The sequence below is a fragment of the Octopus sinensis genome, linkage group LG3 (genome assembly GCF_006345805.1).
Source record: "Octopus sinensis linkage group LG3, ASM634580v1, whole genome shotgun sequence".
In the NCBI taxonomy this organism is placed as follows: domain Eukaryota; kingdom Metazoa; phylum Mollusca; class Cephalopoda; order Octopoda; family Octopodidae; genus Octopus; species Octopus sinensis.
In genome coordinates this window covers 11,631,867-11,637,866 of record NC_042999.1, presented here as the reverse complement: position 1 = coordinate 11,637,866, position 6,000 = coordinate 11,631,867, and the positions used below count along the sequence as shown (strand labels likewise).

The following is a 6,000-nucleotide window of genomic DNA, read 5'->3' as shown; positions in this document are numbered from 1 at the left end:
GCACATGCGCACTGGCAGCCCGGCCGCCCGACGTAGTCCAGATTCTTTGTGCCATTCCTCACATACCAGCGGCTGGCTTGCTTCTTCAAGCTTAAAAATTCTCATTTTTTTCCACAACAACTCCGTTACATTTTAGAAACAAGAGTACCGTTTCATCTCGGCCTTTCTGGTGAGTATTCATCAAAAAAGAAAAAAAAATTATACGTAATTTTTTCGATTCTTCTTTCTGTACATTTTTCTCTCAATCTCTCTCCCCCTCTCTCTGTATTCATGTAACTCCCTCTCTCTGCATAGACATGTAACTCTCCCGCTCACTCTCTTTGTATTTACATGTAACTCTCCCACTTTCCTTATCCATGGCTTTCTCTCTCTCTCTCTCTCTCTCTCTCTCTCTGTATTTATGTATCATTTTTTCTTCCGTCCATGTTGTTTGTTCCTTTGGAGATTTTCTTCTAGGACCGGATAATGTCTGAAAGTCAGCTCCAGGCAGAATTCACTCCCAAATAGTCGTTAGATGTAGAGAAAGAAGGGGGGGGAATACGATTGGCATTAAAAGAAAGCGTGTTGGTGAGTGTGAGTGATAGAATGAGTGAGTGTGAGTGCGCATTTATTAACTTTTTCTTTTGTTTTTCTGATTTCGTCTTCCTCCTCCTCCTCCTCCTCCCACCACCATTTCACTCTGAGTAGAAAACTTTGTTCTTCACTGTTCCTACTCTTACTGTTACTCACACATTGCTACCATTGCTCTGATTATTGCTGCTACCACTACCAATCTTCCTACTATTACTGCTACTCCTTACTAGCGATGGTGGTGGTGGTGGTTGAACATCTGCTGTTATTCAAAGCTTACCGCCGCCGCCCCCTTCATTGCAACGCCTCGTGTTTTCTTGTTTGGTAGCAACACAAGAGGAGTAGTAAGAGTAGTCGTATGTGAAGAAGTCGCAGAGGAAGCACTTTGTTGTTTCTCGCTGATAGTTCTATGCTGCTTCCTCCCTCGGCCTTTTTAACAACTCTAGCAGTTTTTTTCTTTTTCCAAATCATTGTTATTTATTTATAACGAAGCAGTTTTTACCCACGTTTTTTTTAATAAAATAATTGTCGAATTGTTATGGTAGAAAGGGGAATATAAATTTAAAAGTAATCACAAAGATAAACGAAGTGATGATGAAGATGATGATGATGGGGGGGGACAATTGTTGGGAAAAGTACTTAGTTCGGCCAGTCGTAGTGGTAGTGATGGTGGTGATGGTAAGAGTAGAGAGAAGTAATGGTGGTTGTATAGCAGTGAGAGTAAAGTAAGAGTGGTGGTGAGAGTAGAGAGCAGTGAGTAAAAACTTTGAAGGCGGCAAGGAAAGTTACAAGATGGTGGCGATGGCGGGGAATTGTTAGGACGAGAGAGAGCGGGAAGGGTGGATGATGGAGACGGGAGAGAGAGAGAGAGAGAGAGAGCGGGAAGGGTGGATGATGGAGACGGGAGAGAGAGAGAGAGAGAGAGAGAGCGGGAAGGGTGGATGATGGAGACGGGAGAGAGAGAGAGAGAGGATTTGTAGGGGTTTTTTTTGTTGTTTTCTTTCGAGTTTCGTCACTTGTGTTTCTCGAGTTCCTTCAGTTGTTGAGGAAATTGGGGAAGAGGAGTGTTTTCGGTGGGAGGGAGACGAAGCAGTAGCCACAATGACATGATCAGCTTTTGATAGTAGCAATGGAAGAAAGAGGAATGTTAGTGTCAAATAAGAGAGAGAGAGAGCTAGAACAATGAAGTGTGCTGCAGTGCGGTCTGCAGAAGAAAGAGTGACGGAGATATTTTATTAAAAGTTCTGTAAATGGGTAAAAGATTGAGGTGATTGTGGTGGTTGTGGAATATACGGGTGGTTTGGTGATTGGGGTACACTGCAGGAAAGGAAGCAACACTGGAGGAGATAATGGACATTGTTTACTAACAATTTATAAGAAGGAAAATTTACGAGTGAGATTTTATTAAAAGTTCTGTAAATGGGTGAGGTTGTGGTGGAATATACGGGTAGTTTGATGGTGGCTGGGTATATAAGAGGAAGAAAGCGACATTACGATATATATATAGACATTATTTACTAACAGTTTTTAAGGAAGAGGTCTGATGTGTTGGTGGAATATACGGGTAGATTGCTGAGGTAGCTGGGTATACAAGAGGAAGAAAGCGACACGAGGATTTAGTCATGGCTTGCTTACAATTTCCCGAGAAATAACGAAAATTTCCTGAGAGAGAAACCGATATTTTAATAAAAGTTCTTCTAAACGGGTAGCTTTGATGGTTGCTGGGTATTGAAGAGGGAAAGAAACATTAGAAATGATTGTCATTGTTTAGAGTTTTTAGAAATAATGTAAATTTAACAGTTTATTTGTAAACAACACAACTCACGGATTGTTTGTCTCTTAAACGTTTCCATGTTTTACATTCAATTTACAGTTTATATTATTGTAAATACGGGTTGTATGTAATCGGAGACATAATAGGAGAGAGCGTTTAATTAATCATTCGCTTAAAAGTTTCGATCGTGTGAAAATAAAATCACTGACACATATTTATATATAGTATGAGTGAGTGTATATAGAGAGAAGCATGCATTATGTCTTGCTATTGTGGCGGGTAACACCGTCCTCTCTTAGAAATACAATTTCTATTTACATTAATTAATATATTTTTTAAAATATTTTAAGATAATATGGTTTGTGTATTGTTAGGTGAACACATTTTTATTCTTATTTATATATATACACATATATATATATATACATAGGTGTGTGTTCTCTCAGAATAGAGTTGCAAATTATTTCTTGTGCGCCAAAACAGGCAGATTTCTGCAGATTTAAATGTTTTGTCGCAGATTAATTGTTTGGCGGAGAATTTTTGCCCCGTTTTTCTGAAATTCTTCAGGTTTTGACTTTGTTGCGAACATAATGTCAGATTATGTATTTTCTTCAAAAACTGAAAATTATGAGTCTTCCTTCCTTAATTCTTGTCTTTGCTTTCGTTTTGTTTCGAGGGAAACAAAATTGTAATTCGCGAAGCTTTAAAGTATTCAACATTCAAAGAAATTGCAGATTTTTGGCGCAACTTGTACAAAAACGTTCTATATATATATGTGTGTATATATAATATATATACACGCATACATACGCGCACATTCACTTATATTAATAATAATAATAATGGCAAGAAGTTGAATTGTAATTAAGTGTTGTAATCGGATCGACTAAGTATGGAAAGTAAAAACAGTTGGATGTTTTATTTCCTAAGCGAAATAGGGAGAGAGAGAGGAAGGCGGCATGCTGGCTTTTCTGTCTCTCTCTCTCCTTCTTGTATAAAGCTGGCATGGCAGCAATGTTTTGTGGCTGATTGTTTGACGGGATTTGAATGTCTGAAATATTTGACATACTTCTGCCCAGCCGCCCTTCTCTAACTTCCCGACATTTCAACCAACTTCCAACTTTTCTCTTTTTCCCCCCCACTTCACTAAACTATTTCAAATGTTTACTTTAACCCACTGACAAGCTTTTGGAGGACCGTTTCCCCCCTGAAAAGCTGCTTTTGTTTCAAGAAATATCTCGAAACGCAAGTAAACATGGAGCGAAATATTTGCGAGTGAAACAAGCTTGGAATTTCACTCGGTCGACATTGTTGTCATTAATAACGTTCTTCTACTTCAACAAACAATTTCCCCAAATTCCTCCCCCAAACTTGTTCATTATGTTCGGTTCTCCTCTATATTTATATTTATTATTACCCACTTCGTGTTGTTTTTCATATTTTAAAATTTCTATTATTTTTTACGGTTTTAAAATAAGGTTTTATATTATTTCTCTCTCTCTGTTTGTTTCTGTTTTGCTGTTAGTGAAAGTCTGAAACTGCTAAAAGTTAGCCCCAACCTAATTAAACCGTGGTCGCTCGTTTGCCTTAATAAATTGGACTTAATTACTTAGAATGGTAAAGCCTTGTGGTGTTAATTAGTCTCTAACTGCTAAAAGTTTGTCCCAGCCCAATTAAACTATGGATCACTGGTTTGCCTTAATTAATCGGAGTTAATTACTAGAATGGTATGGTTTTATGGTGTTTTCAGCCTCTGAAAGTTACCCCAACCTAATTAAATCGTGGATCGTTCGTTTACTTTAATAATTCCAACTGTTAATTAGTAGAATGGTGAGGTTTTGTGGTGCTGTTAATAAGTCTGCAACTGCCAAAAGTTCAATCCAACCTAATTAAACCATGGATCGTTGGTTTGTCTTAGTAACGGACTGTTAATTACTAGAATGGTAAAGGTTATGTGGTTCTGTAACTGCCACAAGTTAACCAAACCGTGGGTCGTTCATTGACTCGTAATTATTATTATAGAATAATAAAGGTTTTGCTCTTTCTTCTGTCCTAACTGTTCATTCATTTGTAACCCCTAAAACAACATTTCTGCCCTTTCAAACAGATTTGCCTTTTTAAATACTCCGTTTACAGAGAGATCTCGAGTTCAAATGGTGCTGTCATGGAATAATAACAATAATTATAAATATACTGCATCGAATTAATGAACTTTGTTAATCTTCTCTCATAATTTGCTTTGTCTCTTGTTACAGAGGTAAACACTTGATTAATCAAATTTCTGATCCGGTTTCAATCTTCCCTGTGGTCGCTAAATTTTCCCCAGTAGGGAAATACTAAGGCATGAATGTCACATATTCCTCTACCTGACATTCTCTCACAAAATCTCTCAGCTTCCAGTTGTCTTCAAAACAAATGGTTGGAGCCACATTGCTGATTGTCATCGGGAAATAAACACCAACACATCTTTATTCTCTTGAAATTCTGATACTCCATTCCCGTTTCTTTAGAAAGACATTCTCCACTTATAAACGACTTTAAAATTAATTACACAATTGTTTATTTTTGCTTCGGTTCTTATTTCGAAATTCTTCCGGGGACAACTTCCCTATTGTTCCTTCAACCAACATAAAATAGTTTCCAATTCCTTTTACCATAATGTTACACATTATTGTTATTGCTGTTGTTGTTTCCGACGGGTTCAATTCCTGCTGGAGCCTACGATGCCTTTCATCTCTCCTCGGGTCCGTCTCCCATCACAATTGCTGTCTTCGTGTCAGAAAACAATTATTATTATTATTATTGGTCAAGTGGTGACTGGCTTTGTTTATTTTTATATTCTCTTACCTAATTTAAACATCATCTTCAAACGACTTCAAGTATGTGTGTGTGTGTATATATATATATATGTATGTATATATGGTACATACTTCATATGTATACATGTATGTGTGCGCGCACTTGAATATACATGTTCGATTTAGTACTAATGTCTGCTACTTGAAAGACAGTAACACTTGAAAGCAAGTTGATGACACTCTTAGGCCAACTTCACTGCCTCTCCTCCACCTCTGCTCCGATTCCAACACTAAACCTGCCATGCTGCTGCTATTCTGGCCTTTTAATTCATTTCTCTTACACTACAAAAAGCACTCATCACATACGCAGCACATGCAGGCTTATTTATATTACATCAACAGACAATTACTAAAGAGGATTCTCTATAACCACCACACGCAAACCCAGATATATACCTATGTATTGCATATATATATATATTATATATATATATATATATATATATATATATATATATACACACATACATATATCCAGTACAGATGTGTGTGTGTATATATATATACACGTGTCTTGTATACATACACAATGTTAATATAAAGCACGTGTATTTGTGTGTATACACACACACGTTTATGCACTCTTGTATATGTCTGCCAGTGTTTATAATTTTGTTAGTTTGGTCGACCAAATCCTCGAAATGTAACTTTTTTCTGATACAAAGTTTTGCTTTATTTGCAAAAGAGGGAGCAAAGCCCTTCCAATCCTCTCCCGTCTTCCCCTAATATGGCAGATGGAAGGTTTTGATTTACGAGGGAATTTAGGAAAAACATTTCTTCCTGGGAAAATGGTTTGGA

The 6,000-nt window shown here is 37.2% G+C and overlaps 1 protein-coding gene across 2 annotated transcripts in view; it reads left to right on the top strand.

The window, feature by feature from the left end:
* Positions 1 to 6,000, top strand: part of LOC115209231 (transcriptional enhancer factor TEF-1-like) — a 121,211-nt gene that overhangs the window by 1,704 nt on the left and 113,507 nt on the right. Inside the window, exon 1 of one of the 2 annotated variants that reach the window (XM_029777505.2) lies at positions 1 to 169. This exon is cut by the window's left edge and continues 1,114 nt beyond it. The exons of the other annotated variant lie outside the window; for it this stretch is intronic. The gene's annotated coding sequence lies outside the window, so the exon portion shown is untranslated. The remainder of the gene's footprint in view (positions 170 to 6,000) is intronic. 2 annotated transcript variants of the gene reach the window in all.